This window comes from Monodelphis domestica, chromosome 6, assembly GCF_027887165.1.
Source record: "Monodelphis domestica isolate mMonDom1 chromosome 6, mMonDom1.pri, whole genome shotgun sequence".
NCBI lineage: Eukaryota > Metazoa > Chordata > Mammalia > Didelphimorphia > Didelphidae > Monodelphis > Monodelphis domestica.
In genome coordinates this window covers 127,516,945-127,532,129 of record NC_077232.1, presented here as the reverse complement: position 1 = coordinate 127,532,129, position 15,185 = coordinate 127,516,945, and the positions used below count along the sequence as shown (strand labels likewise).

The 15,185-nt window shown below is 34.0% G+C and overlaps 1 protein-coding gene across 4 annotated transcripts in view; it reads right to left on the bottom strand.

Annotated features, from left to right (window-relative positions):
• The window catches only part of UBE2K (ubiquitin conjugating enzyme E2 K), a 90,222-nt gene that overhangs the window by 38,389 nt on the left and 36,648 nt on the right, over positions 1 to 15,185 (bottom strand). The gene's annotated exons all lie outside the window — the stretch shown is intronic.

Genomic DNA, 15,185 nt, shown 5'->3' with positions numbered 1-15,185 from the left:
TACTCATATTAACATTATGATGGCATTATGCCTTTAAAGCAACAGCATCACAGGCAAGGGATGCATCAATTCAAAAGAACAAGCAAAATACCATCCTTCCCTTCATTAATTCAACTCATCAATTACTAAGCATATACTTCATGGGTTTCAGAAGTTCCTTACCCATAAAGAATTTATAATACAGATGCAAAAAAAAAAAGTTTAATTACATATAAAAATAAAGGGTACAAAGAAATGACATCTGCCAGATATTTGCTGACTTCAATTTAAGGGAAGAAAAAAATATAAGAAAAAAGACTTTGGAGGAGGCTAGAAAGGAGTACAGGACAAGCATAAGGCAGCCCTCCAACTTACTAAACTCTTCTATTATCCCTTCAAGTTTTAATAATGCCCAATGTTTTTACACCAATCAATTCCCATTCCATTTAAGCATGTCTTGCAACAAAAGAAAACAATAAACCAAAAATAACAGAGACCAAAAGTTGTAAATATATGCCACATTATAAGCACTCTCCCAAGCTCTATTAAGAGAATGGAAATTTATTTCATCTTTGGAACTGAGATAACCAAAACAATTAATAATTTGCCCTTTCCTATTTTTGGCATCATGTATTAAAACTGCTCTTCTTTATTCTGTTTTCTTTATTTAGCATCAAGTATTTCAATGTTTCCCTAAATTTCTTATGTTTTACATATCTTATAGCATGTAAGTATGTCAATACATTCATATATCACAATTTGTTAATATTAAATAATCAATGGGCACTTAATTTTGATTTCCAGCTTTTATTGCTATGAAAAATGCTGCTATATATTCTATGGGGACTGGCCAATTTTTTGGCATAAACTTTAAATTCTTGGTGAGATAAAAAAGATAGGAATAATTCTCACTTATAGTATCACTTCTTAGGAAAATATCAAAACAATGGTTTCATTCTTCTGTAATTTTTTAAATACTTCTGAAGTAATTCCAGTTTTTTCCAACATGCATAAGTCTACCAATATATGTCACTTTTACCTCAAATTTAAGATGTTTGAGAAGAGAAGTTAATTAGGTTAAGAATAATCAACTGAACTATAGTAGGTTTGCTGAAAGCAAGAAGCATTTTTCTCATATTAGGGCTTACAGTCATTCATTCATTCATTCATTCATTTATTTATGTGTTAGGCCCTTATCTTCCATCCTGGAGTCATTACTGTGTATTGGCTCCAAGGCAGAATAGTGGTAACGGCTAGGCAATGGGGGTCAAGTGACTTGCCCAGGGTCACATAGTTGGGAAGTGTCTGAGACCAGATTTGAACCTAGGACCTCCCATCTCTAGACCTGGCTCTCAATCCAATGAGCTACCCAGCTGCCCCCACAGCCTGTCTTTTAAATTGCTTTTTTAATAAAAAGCATAACCATCCCTAGATAACTTAAAGATTTAAAAAATAAAAATATTAGGTGATATAAACAAAATGAAAATTCCTATTTTCAGTGTAAAGGGGTAGGTTTTTTTCAATTTAATTTGCAATTTTAGATTTTAAAAATGTCACAAAAAGGTAAGCAACTTGAGGATACTAAAGATTATAAATACAGCGTGCCTTTTATAGAAGTGTAATATATGCTAGAATTTAAAGGCCTTTAATTAATTATCCAAAAGAATAATAAATTTTATAGTCTGGCAAACCCATAAAATTTTTGGTTCTATATTCTTGCCAAATTCCACAGGATCCGCCATGTGATCAAAAGTTGAATCACTTTCCTTAATTTTGTAGTTATTTATTCATAAATATCTGAACTTTTTTAATAGATCTGGAAGCTGTTTTTCTTCTGTTGTTACTATTTTTCCTTTGTCTTACTTGTTTTTGTTCAAGGTCAGTGTGATTTCTTCTTGAAATCTTTTCGCAGTAAATCTTTTCCCTCTTATTTTTCCTTATCACTCATCTCCTAACTCCCTCTCTTTTGTGGTTTCCTTGGGCACTGGATCTCAAATTGCCTTAGCTTCCTCCCACCCTAGGCAATTTATGGATCCCCAGTATAGAGCTTTGCCCTGATTTCAGGGTAGTTAGAATTTGTTGGGGCCAGCTGGATGTAGTGCTCTTTCCCCATCAAGTTTGGCTGCGTGCCAATCCCACACCCTTACAATCCAGTCCTGGTTGACTGTCCCATTCCCTCTGTTACTCAGTTCTTGGATCTTGTGCCAGCAGTTGACAGTCTGTTTTCCCCTTAAGTGGTAGTTCAATAAGTTTTCAGAACTAGTGCTTCTAGGTTACAGCCCCTAGCAGATTTCTGCTTCAAAGAGTCTGTGGCCTGGTTAGTTGTCAAAGCCCAAGTAAATTTCCTTACCCTAGAGCTGAGGTCTCTACAGAAATGGAAAGAATGGAAGGCAGGTATCAGCATGAAGAAGTGGGTTTTGATAATCTTGTGGAGTATCCATGAATCTATAATATAGCCTTGCTTGCCAGTGGCACAAGAGGCAAGGAAAAGGTGCTGAGTGAGCACAGGGTCAGTAAAAATCAATTCCTGGGGTTTAGGGTTATTGGTGGTTTGCTTTTATTTTTAATTCTGGGTGTCCTAGACCATGGGAAAAGATGAAATTGCTTTATCTTTGGTGCATTATTTCTATTTTGAAGATGTTTGTAGGGTCGTAGGAAATCAGAGAAAATATCTAGTTCACCATCTTGTGCTCATGAGACCCTGAAGTCCAGTATCACATAAATATGGTTTAATGTAGAAATGTTTTAGTAATGTAAACAGAATACTCTAACACTGGCAAAGAGGCAGCTAAGTAGTGTCAATGGTAATTATTCAAATCATTATTTTCCCCCCTTTCTTTTCCTATCTAGCTCATCATCATAATACTAAAATGAATTTGTGATCTAATCAATTTAGGAATTTTCCTTCCAATCACATGAATCAAAACCCTTATCCATGTCTTCTCACAAATTCTGAAAAGAAGCCCCATCTAACATGTTATATTGAGGAGCTGTCTCACTTTTCACAGACATGATAAAGGAATTTTATGATTAAAAATCTCTGGAGGCCACCATGTCTTAATTTATAACTATTTATTAAATAATAGGGAGCCAAAGAAAAATAAGGCAACACCCACAAGTGACCTGCCATCTTCCCTTCTGAAAACCAGCTCAAATGGCACAACCTATTCACTTCAGGTCTCCAAAGAAAAAGGCCATTACTTCCTCCTTGTATTCCAATTTATGGTCTTCTTGATGACTCTTTCCCAAGCCTTTTTGATTGGAGCACTCTGACCTCACTCTGGACTAGAGACAAATCTTCTGGACTCCAGGAGACCTTTAGAATGGTTCTATAGTAAAAACATGTCCACTTTTTTTTGGTCATACTATTTTAAGAGGCTTGTTTACACAAAAACAAAAATCTTATCTTCCTAGTTATTCAGCAGAGGGGAGGGGAGACAAAGAAGAATTAGTTGTGGTTTCAATCTTAAAATTAAACTTTCTGTCCCCTTTAAATCCAAAGGCTGTCCTGGGCTGCCGAAAAAAGGGATATCAGCCAGCATTAAAATTTCCACAGGAACTAGTGGATTAATTTAACTATCTTCCCTTCAAATCATACATTTCTTTGCTGCCATGCTTCTTCAAAGATCCTATCAGTTCTATGTTGAAATCTTCCCATGCCTGCCTTTCCATTTCTCTATGCATAATAAGACATTTTTAATTTTGGACAATCTATTGTATTCCATGTCACTACCATACTGCAATACCAGTGGAATATGTAACTTTCATTTTTATCTCTATATTCCCAGCACCCAGTAAAATGCCTGGCATGTAGTAAGCATTTAATAAATGTTTGCTGATTGACTAACTGGAATTTTTTAAATCATGCTTGATTTCATGGAGAAGCTTTGTAATTTACTGAAGTGAATCCAACCTCTCTCCTTCCTGTTTAACTTAAATTCTTTTAAATGACAATAAATTGATTTTTGAAGGATTTGTAATGTTCCAGGATTCACTGAAAGCAGTACATCATTACTTTCAAATAGGAACATCTGGAAGACCTCAATTCCTCTTCAATCTTCCTCCTCCATCACATAGAAAACACATTTCTTAAATATATATCTCACCTGATGTTTATGATGAGATTGTCATTGAACACTGGTATTTCTATTGTTAGGAGTTGAAAGCAATCTTTACTTTAGTCAACTGTGAAGTGACCAAAAAAAATTTTTTTTCATTGTTGAGTATCATAATGTAAAACTACTTGTTCACCACTAATCTTAATCAAGGATTCCCTATATTTATGTACAGATGACTAAAAGATTTTAGATAGGTGAGAGAGTAAGTAGTTATTTTCAGTTTATTCTTTTTTGGTGTTATTAAAGACTCAGATTTTTTCAATGCCTTTGTTACCTTTCTCATTTTCAGATATCTTTCATATTAAGTCATTAATTGCTGAAACAATTATCTCTATATTATATAAATTTAATCCAATCTAATTGCTTTTTCCTTCTTGACTCCCTTCAGTGCTATTTCTACATCCCCTATAAGATAGTCAGGATTGTGATGTTAGGAATTCAAGGTGGTGGGTTCTACTGTTCTTGAGGAAAAAAAGTAACTTAAAAGAGTTATCTTTTTAAGTCCTTTGTATTTTTCTTTCATTTTTGTCCTTAATTATCCTTGGAATTACATTGCCTAGTTGAATCTTTTTTTCAAACTTTTAAAACAACTAATTTTTTCCTTCATTGCTTCTCTATGCTTAAACAAGTTCATATTTCTCTTATTTATCCATATCCACAAATGAGTTTATATTCTAACTTAGTGGTGCCTGTGGCTATATTTCTTGACTATTAAGTCAAATGATTGCTAAGATATTCCCTAAACAATTTTAATTAAAATTTAGTATAAACTGTTATAATCTATGTCAATATTACTTCTGTTATCCATTTTTAATTTGTTTAAATACTTCAAGGTTAGGTTGTTTCCATTACGTTGCCATATCCTTTCCCTTCTCATTATCATTCTTTTGTCTTAATTTTTACAAATTTTAGTCATTGCCCTGACAAGTTGATGATCGGACTATATTCAGAGACAGCTGATAAAAGTAAATCCCACATTACAAACAAATCTTTTAGGGATTATTAAAATAATATCTATGTAGTTTCTTTCATGTTATTTGTTATTCACCATGTCAAGAATCCACCAATTCTCCTCTTAAAGGAAAAGATCAGTTTGTCATGAGACTAATGTGTAACATAACAATTCTTTGTGTCTCTTCATATTATTTCCTAAACTTTGGTTAACCATCTTTTTCACAAATATTTTCCACTTTTGATCTGAAGTCACCCACTATCAAGAGTATTGCTGATTTCATTTAGAAAGTCTAATCAAGTTCTTTATAGAATTTTTTCTCTCTCCATTCTCGGCAACCAATGTTAGCACATAAGCTACAATGATCTTTGCAAATACTTATGATAAGTCTAGTATTACCAAATATATGCTATAACTACATACTACAATACACTACATAGTGTTGTATAATTGAAAATATATTACCCTAAAAAAAGAACTACATTTCCCAGGAGCCCACTGGCTTTCTGTAGACAAGGGATAAATTGAGTAGGCAGTCCTATTTTGTGCTTTTTTACTTCCTGTCCCGAGCTTGGTGGTGGTAAGACAGGCATTTTGAAATGGCTGATCAGCCATGGGCACGTGGTCTTTATTCTGTGTCTTCTTCATTCCTTGATTTCTATGATCACTAATAAATCTCCTAAAATATAATATTTTTATTATTGAGATCTAATTTTAATTTTTATAGTATATAACTACTGTAACTATTCTATTCTTTGTCTTTCCAAGGAATATCTGTGACTCATCCTTCCATTAGGCTAAATTTGCTTCTCTGTAGACACAGCTTTTCTAAAGATGCATAAAAGAAATTTCACTCCAGAAAAGTCCTTGGAAGGTTCAAAGGCTCAACATCAAAAACAGTGGGAAATTATACTTTTTACAAAACATATGGCCATCTGCTTACTAGTACATTATAGAACAGTGAAACTTCAACCTGATTTAAGGTAAAATCTTTTTAAAATATTATCTTTATCATTAGAGTGTGAGCTAAAAATAGAGGTTGTATACCCAGAGCTTATCAACACAGGACTTTTCAGGGTAAGTGTTTACTAATAAGTTCATTTCCCTTCATTTGTTAAAATTAAAAGTGATACACATCAAAATGGACACAGAACAGCTTCTTCAACAGTTTGTTTATTTGATCAACTGGACAAGACACTCAAATTTAAAACGCCAAAAGTCAAATTAAAACTGTAGATGGCGTAAAAATTATGTGACTCAGTACATTTTGCCTACTTTTGAATCACATTGATCCTATCACTACAGAAAAATAAAAGGACTGTTGTAAGGATAAAATGGTGTAACTTTTTTTAAAGACAGCTAAGGTGAACAAACAGATTAAGGGTTGGACCTGGAGTCAGAAAAGACTTGAATTCAAATCCATCCTCAGAAAATTACCAGTTGTGTGCCCTGGGCATGCCACTTTGACTATGGTCTGTTATAGTTTCCTTATCTGTAAGATAGGGATGATAATAACAGGGTATACCCAGGTTGTGGTGAGGATAAAATAAGCTAAGATTTGGAAAGCACCTTGCAAACTTTGAATCACCATATGAATGCTACCTATAATTAATTAACCCTGTTACTGAGGCCATACCATGCTTGAAGCTCTTATATAATAAAACCTTCCAGGAGTATATTTGTTGGCCTAGAATGAAGAAACTTAGATAGTCTCTACACACTATAATGATGCAGTGGAGTAGGAATTTTTCCTATAAAGTCTTTTAAATTACTTTTAAGAGGGTAGCTGGGTGGTTCAGTGGATTGAGAGCCAGGCCTAGATACGGGAGGTCCTAGGTTCAAATCTGGCCTCAGATACTTTCTAGCTGTGTGACCTTGGGCAAGTCACTTGACCCCCATTGCCTAGCCCTTACCTCTCTTCTGCCATAGAACCAATACACATATTGATTCCAAGATGGAAGGTAAGGGTTATAAAAAAAAAATTGCTTTTAACAACTTTGTCAGGATAAATGAAAACATTTTAATCTAATTTAGGCTTAGCTACCCATCTCCAAATCTTACTACAAGTTTGCCATCAAAATTTCAATTCCATTTGGTTTTTGTGGAGATCTGTACATACTATCACTTACTCCACCTCAAGGAATAAATAAGAGGGTCAAAATATCTTTGGGAAAGATGGAGGAAAGGATGACAGTTAACTAATCTCTTTTTCAATGACAGGCTTTTTAAAAAACCTCACCTTCTGTTTTAGAAGCAATACTAAGTATTGGTTCTAAGCCAGAAGAGTGGTAAGGGCTAGCTAAACTGGGGATAAATGATTTGCTCAGGGTCACACTAGGAAATCTGTGAAGCCAGGTTCAACCAGGAACTCCAGTCTACAGGCCTGGCTCTCTATAAGTCATCTAACTACCCCACTAATGATAGACTTCTATGGTTTTTCTTAAAAGCTTCAGGGCAAATGAGGTCTATCACAATACTAGAATAAATCTACTATCCAGTTAGAAAACAAAACATATGCTAACTGTAATTTAGGATACTTTTAATCTTATTATTACAAAACTAATGAGTTGAAAAATTCAGTTTTTTATATTCCACTTATTCACTAGGATTTCACTGATTTAAAAACGTGGAATTCCAATAACTAAATTTACAGCTTACTCTAAAAAAGGTTAAATGGCAAATATTCAGCAACCACTTTATATGTGATTATATTTTTCCTCTTATACTATATCAGAAGCAACAGATAAGCTAATTAGTTAACTATTATATTTTTCCTCTTATACTATATCAGAAGCAACAGATAAGCTAATTAGTTAACTTCAAACTGTCTATATTATCATTATAAACAAGTGGCACAAGAACCAGATAAACTATAAAACTAATTTTAATTGTTTTATCTACATTTACCAACAATTTGAATCTTAGGTATTGATCTCATATAGACTTACAATAAACTTAATCCTATCCATGCTTTAATATAATTTTTGTGCCCCAGTCAACATCCAACACAGTTTACCAGAGAGAACAAGTCTAAGTCAAAAGTATTGAATTTAAATCCAGGCTCTGACTACAATAATATTAATATCTATATGATTTTGGACAAGAAAACTCTCTCTTGAGTCTCAATTGCCTCCTCTATAAAGCAAGGAGTTGGACTAGATGATCTTTAAGTTCTTTTTTTTTTAATATATATATTTTTTAAACAACCCTTAAGGTCTCTAGGCTTGACTCTCAATCCACTGAGCCACCCAGCTGCCCCACCCATCCAGTTATAAATGTAAGACTCTACTATCTCCTTCCTTCATTTGCTAAGGTTGTAGAAAAAGTCAAATGCATTCATTATCTACACTTCACTATCCCATTCTCTTTTGAACCTGCTGTAATCAGTCCTTCCAATCTCAATCACTGTTCAAATAAGGGAGAGCAAGAAGAAGGAAGAAAGGGATGGACTGAATTCTAAATTTTCTTCAATCAAAAAATGTAAAACGTGCTGAAGAAGAAAACAAAGTTCAAGTTAGCTCAGAAAGATTCATGGAATCATCAGTCTTAAGTGAACTAAAAACTAACCCAAGAATAATATTTCATGGAACTGAAAGAACTTGCTCAAGTGATTGAAAAATCATGGAGAATTATATAATTATTTGCTGGTGCCATTGTGTTCAAATGAGGGGAAAATATTAGGTCTTAACAATCATCTTCAACAAAATTGTATAATAGATTATCTGTCTGGACTCACAAAGACAAATCATTTTCTCTCCTATCCCAAGGAGTTCAGCATCTGGTTCTCTTAGCAAAAGTCAACTGCTTCATATGATTTTTCTCATCCATTTTGGCCCTTCTTGTCTAGAAAAATTTGACTTTCAATAATCCTTCTTCTCTAAATTCAAGCTGACTCTTTATCTATTAACTTCAAATGTCAAGTCTCCCCTAATCTTTACTTTTTAAATTTCTTTTCATTTGAACCTACAAAGTCTCAAGCTATTGCCTATATCTCTCCATGTTTTCTCAGCTAACTTTCTAGAAAAAACTGATTCCCTCCCTGCCTCTACTCTGCCTCCTTTCAGTCACTCCTTAACCCTGAAAATCTGGCTTTAGACTTCATCATTAATTCAAATGAAACTACTCTCTCCAAAGTTATCTTCCCCAAAGTCACACAGTGCATTACAAAATAAGTATTCCTAAGCAAGTCTTGGCCTTGTCTTGAAAGATGGTGTGAACTGAGAAGAGAGCAAAGAGAAAGTTTTTAGTAAGCTTGGAGAGGGTAGCTGAAATAGAATATGGGACACAGATCTGAAAGTGATTAAGTGGTAAGGAAATGGAGATAAGTGTGAACTACTTTTTAAAAAATATTAACAATAATGAGATAAGAAATAGGACTATAGCTCAGTGGATTGAGAGCCAGTCCTAGATACGGGAGGTCCTAGGTTCAAATCTGGCCTCAGACACTTCCCAGCTGTGTGACCCTGGGCAAGTCACTTGACCCCCATTGCCTAGCCCTTACCACTCTTCTGCCTTGGAGCCAATACACAGTATTGGCTCCAAGACAGAAGGTAAGGGTTAAAAAAAAAATAGGACTATAAATTTAAGGAATAGCATGGAAAGCTTTTAAAGACATGAGAAATCCAAGCATATTTGTACTTAAGAGAAGTGGAAGGGGGAGGTAAAGAATGAGAAAATGGATACCCAACTGAATATAGAACTGGAAGAAATATGAGTAATTAGGATTAAGGACAAAGGTTTAGAAATTCATGTTGGAAAAGGTTGTCACTCTAATATTGAAGAGAAGGAAGTGACTAGGAAAAGATGGTGAGGGTCAGGGGAAAGAATAAGTCAATCTAAAGGACTGAAAGGAAAACAATGGAGGGGAAAATAATAGATACCTGGTATTACTGTATCTCAGTGTATATACAACAGTCATCATCAAAACTATTTGGTCCTTATAAAAAAGGAGAAAATCTGGCTGAACAAAAATAAACAAAGGACAGCTAGGTGACTCAGGGAACAGTGTACTTAAAGTGGTATGGCCTGTTTTCAAATCCTGCCTCAGACTCTGGGTAAGTCACTTAAACAGTCTGACTCAATTTCCTCCTCCATAAAAATGCAGATAATAACAGCACTTACTCCCCCCCTCCCCAGGATTAATGTAAGTATCCAGTAAGATATTTGCTGGGTTCAAATCTGGCCTCAGACACTGACTAGCTGTGTGACTCTGGGCAAGTCACTTAACCTCCACTGCCTAGCCCTTAATCTTGACAGAGTACTACTGACTGTAAGATGGAAGATAAGGATTTTTTTTTTAATGATATATATTTGTAAATTACTCTGAAAACCTTGCCATGTAATGTTGGCTCTTATTACAAGGCCCCAAAGTAATCAAAGAAGCATAGTGTCCAAAATCAAAGGACACCAACTACTGGACTTAAAGTCTCTAAGAAAACTGGAAGGTAGTCTGCCAAGAGAATGCTAGTTAAGATTAACACATTTAATCATATGTCTACAATAAAACAAGTGTTGAAATGGATACATGATCTACATGTAAAAGATTGTGTTTTCTTTTTAATTAGAAAAAGATACCTTTTCACAAAAGAATTCTTAACTAAAACTATACACCTTCAGAATCACATCAGTGTTAGTTAACTCATTCAAAAATTGAGGGGAATAGATGACTCCTAAGGTCTTTTCCATCTACGAATACTGACACCAGGCTTTTATAGCTGAGATTTCATCTTGTCTCTACCTCCATCCAGGCCTCTACATCATTTCTTGCCATCTCCACACCATTATAGTAGTATTCTGCCCACTTCTAGCTCCACTTTATGTGCTGTCTTTCCCCACTATATTACAAACTACTTCTGAGTAGGTAATTTGTCTTGTTTGCTTTTATGTGTATCCTTAGCACAGTATGTGACACAGACTAATAAATGCTTTATCTGTCTATCTAAATAAATAAAGATGAAATTGACAATTCCAAAAATATAAACTATATAAATTTTTTTGTACAAGCAAACTACAGGTAGGATGAGAAAAGCAATTAATTGGGAAAAAATCTTGATAGCTAATTATGTCTGATAAAAGTCTTTTATCACAGATATAGATTTAAATATTTTATCAATGATATATATACACAATGAACTGAAACTATAAAATGAGTGATTCCCCAAGAAACATGGGGTCAAAAGTTATAAACATAAATTTTTCACAACTACTACAAGCTATGAAAGATTGTTCTAAGTCACCAATAAGAAAAGAAATGCAAATTAAAACAGTTCTGAGATTCTATCACATACACATCAGCCTGGCAAAGATGACCAAAGAAAGAAGTAGCAAATGTTAATGCAGAATGAAATACATATTTTCAGAAATGCTCTATGAGGTATTGTTTTATTTGACTATCCTTTTTTGATTACAAGAAATGATGACTTCTGTAGGATTCATGTAGGTGAAAAATGATAGAAAAATAAAAAAATAAAGGAAAAAGTATCAATAAAATAAAAACTACATTAAAAAAGGATATAAACAAATTGGGCGATTCAGTGCACATTGGGGCAGCAAGGTGGCTCAGTGGATAGAAAACTAAGTCTAAAGATGAGAGGTTCTGGATTCAAAATTGGCCTCTGATCCTTCCTTGCTATGTGACACTGGGCAAGTCATTTAACCCTCACTATCTAGTCCTTACTTCTCTTCTGCCTTGGAAGAGATACATGGTACTGACTCAAAGATAGAAAAGGAAGGATTTTTTAAAAAATTAAGATGGTGAAAGTGATAGAATCAAGATGGCACAATTAAATCATGTTGAAAGCAAATAGTAAATTCAGAAATAAGTGTGGGTGAAATGGGGACGAGATTATTGTAACATGAATTTATGAGTTAAAAATGTTAAAGGTTAAGCAACTTTGAATTATATTGAACTCTAGGGACAGGAAGCTAAAGATAGAACCTCAAGAAAAGGTTCAAGATTAGGAAAATCCTATTTGCTTAAAACCCAGACAAAAGGACTTTCTTTGAAGGTTCCTTCCAACATTAAGATTATGTATTTCAAAGTTCATCCTGAAAACAAAAGGAAAGGGGCAAGGGGCAGACCCATCCCTCCAAAAAAATGCCTCAGGACTGAACAGCAGAAAAGAATCCTAACTTGAAACATGAAGAACCTCACCTTCACAACCCTGCCAAAAGAAAAATTAGGACCAACAATAAAAAGTTAGAAGAGAATTAGAAAATGGATGAAAAAACAATGTATGATGTATGAGTAGTATCTTAAAATACTATTGTGCTTAAAGAAATGATGAAAGAAGTCATTTCAGAGAAACTTGTATGAACTGACAGTGAAGTAAAGTAGAACCTCACAAGCTAATTGTACAATTGACAACACTGTAAAGACCAATAACTTTGAAAGAACTAAGAACACTGATCATGCTCAATGACCAATCCACAATTACAGAGGCCAATAATGAAACATGCTACCTACTTCTTGAGAAGTATTAAACTCAAAGTACTAAACGAAAACTATTATTTGTATATGGCCAATACTAGATTTTGTTCTGTATAAATCTGCATATTTGCTACAAGAATTTTCTTGTTCTTTTTCCTTTAATGGGGTGGGGTATAAAAGAAAAATAGATCTTTAATAAAGAAAAAGTGTTTTTAAAGAATGACAAAAATTTATAAGAAAATAGATTTCAGCTCAAGAAAAGAATATTCTAGAATGTCTATCCAAACAGGAAATGGGCTGCTCTTAATCACTGAATATATTCAATCTCAAAGATTCCTATATTTAATGAGAGGATTAGATGTTATAAAATCCTTCTCAATGCTAAGATTCTATGAAAAAAACAAAAAGTTAACTCTTAAGAGTTTACTGAACATAAGCAAAGAAAAAGAGAAATGCAAATTAAATCATCTCTGAGATCACATCTAACAAACATCAGATTAGTAAAAATGACAAAAAAGAGGAAAATGAAAATTTTAGGACTATATATGAGAAAACAGAAACAGTAATGAACTGTGGATTGCATTGTGAACTGAATCAACAATTTTAGAAATCATTTTGAACTAGATCCCAAAATTTTCTAAATTGCACAAGACTTCTGACCAGGCAATATCACTACTACGCATTTACCCTAAAATAAAAAAAAAAGACTACATAGGCACAAATATTTATATCATACCAATGTTTGTTATAACAAAGAACTGCCCAGTTAGAATGGCTAAAAAACATATCATATGCAGAAAATGATGGAGACAAGTTTCAGAGAAACCTGGAAAGACCTGTACATGTGTATGAACTGATGCAATAAAGTGAGTAGAATCAGGAAAATGTATACAAGGACTACAACACTGTAAGGAAAGCAAATTTGAAAGCTAAAAGAAACATAATTAAAACAATGACCATAACAATTTTAGAAGTTTGAAGTATCATTTGAAAAAAGAGAAGGAACAAGACATACATTTTCAAAGATAAAATGAGGTACTATTTATAAAGCACTTAGCACAACGCCTAGCACATAGTAGCCACTTAATAAAATGCTTTTTCCCTCTTTTAAGCATAGTAAATGAAAGTAATTATTTTGCTCTACTATACTTGTTACAAGAAAGGGATCTGGAGGGGCAGAAGGTGTAGGAAGTAATAATAGTGATGCTAAAAGAAAGAATAAAAAAAGCACCAAAAGAAACATTTTATACTACCCAAAAAATAAATAAGATTGGAACCCAGACAAGCAGATAGTGTTAATTCTACTTTTTTTCCTTTTAAAAAGCTAGTCCTTATATTCAAGGTATTATATCTTTCTAAATTTTCAACCCCCATCCCTAAGGACACTGCCATTTCCCACTCTTGACATTAATTATATACCCAGAATCCTTCTAAAAGTACTTAATAAGCATAAGATAATTCTTTTTTTTTTTTAAACCCTTACCTTCCGTCTTGGAGTCAATACTGTGTATTGGCTCCAAGGCAGAAGAGTGGTAAGGGCTAGGCAATGGGGGTCAAGTGACTTGCCCAGGGTCACACAGCTGGGAAGTGTCTGAGGCCAGATTTGAACCTAGGACCTCCCGTCTCTAGGCCTAGCTCTCAACACACTGAGCTACCCAGCTGCCCCCAAGCATAAGATAATTCTTATATATTGCCCAGGAAACAGAGGCAAGAGAATATTAACATTCACCATCCTTCCCATTGGCAGCCCCAAAGCCTGAAACCACTATTACAGAGTACAAACATTCACTTACGGTAATAGGAGAAATGAAATTCATTCATGCACAGAATAAAATAGGCAAGGTACAATTCTAGTCCTTCCAGAAGTTACAAAAGTGAAGACATAGCCCCTATCCTCAAAGACCTTAGTATTAAAATAATGAGATAAGATTTGTATATAAACATAAGGAAATTGAAAGTAAGAGTCATAAGAGGATCAAAGTACTATAAAGGAGTTGAAAGGAAGAAACAATAACTTCCAATATAGGAGTGAACTATGACAAGGAAATCAAATAAAATGTTAGGAAAGAGGTAGGATTTGATCTAGACCTTGAAGGATGGTAATGAGTTTAATAGGCAGAAGAAGAATTCCAATCAGAAACGATGAAAAAGAGAGATTAGGGCCAAGTTATGGAAGACTGATCAAAAAGCTAGATTATATAATGAGGAAAGTCAAAATTATCAAGAAAAATTGAAGTTCTCTATTAGAAAGTGATAGATAGCACCAGACAAGTGGTTTAGGATGATTAATCTGGCAGTGAATACAGAGCATGAACTGGAGAGGGAAAGAACAAGAAGCAGGAAATAGTGCAATTATAAATCTGAGAAGTAAAAGCTTCAATTAAATTAGTAGCATCAAGAGGAAAGAAGCTGCTCACATCAAAACCATAAATCCATAGTTCAAACATCACCTACTCATCTATATTAAGTGATGATCTTTGAGAGTAATTAGAACCGCTCAATTCTTATGAGTATATTGTCAGTTCCATGTCAAGGATCTGAGCCACACTAACTAGCACTTTCTGCTGCCTTCCAGCAAGCTTGCTGCTTTTAATCCTCCTTCCAACAGCTTCTAAAATCCTCTGCACATTCACAGTTTACATGTAGTAAATAGCTTTGGAACTGGAACAATAACTGCTAAAATAGGTTTACTTAAAGGGCCAAGAAA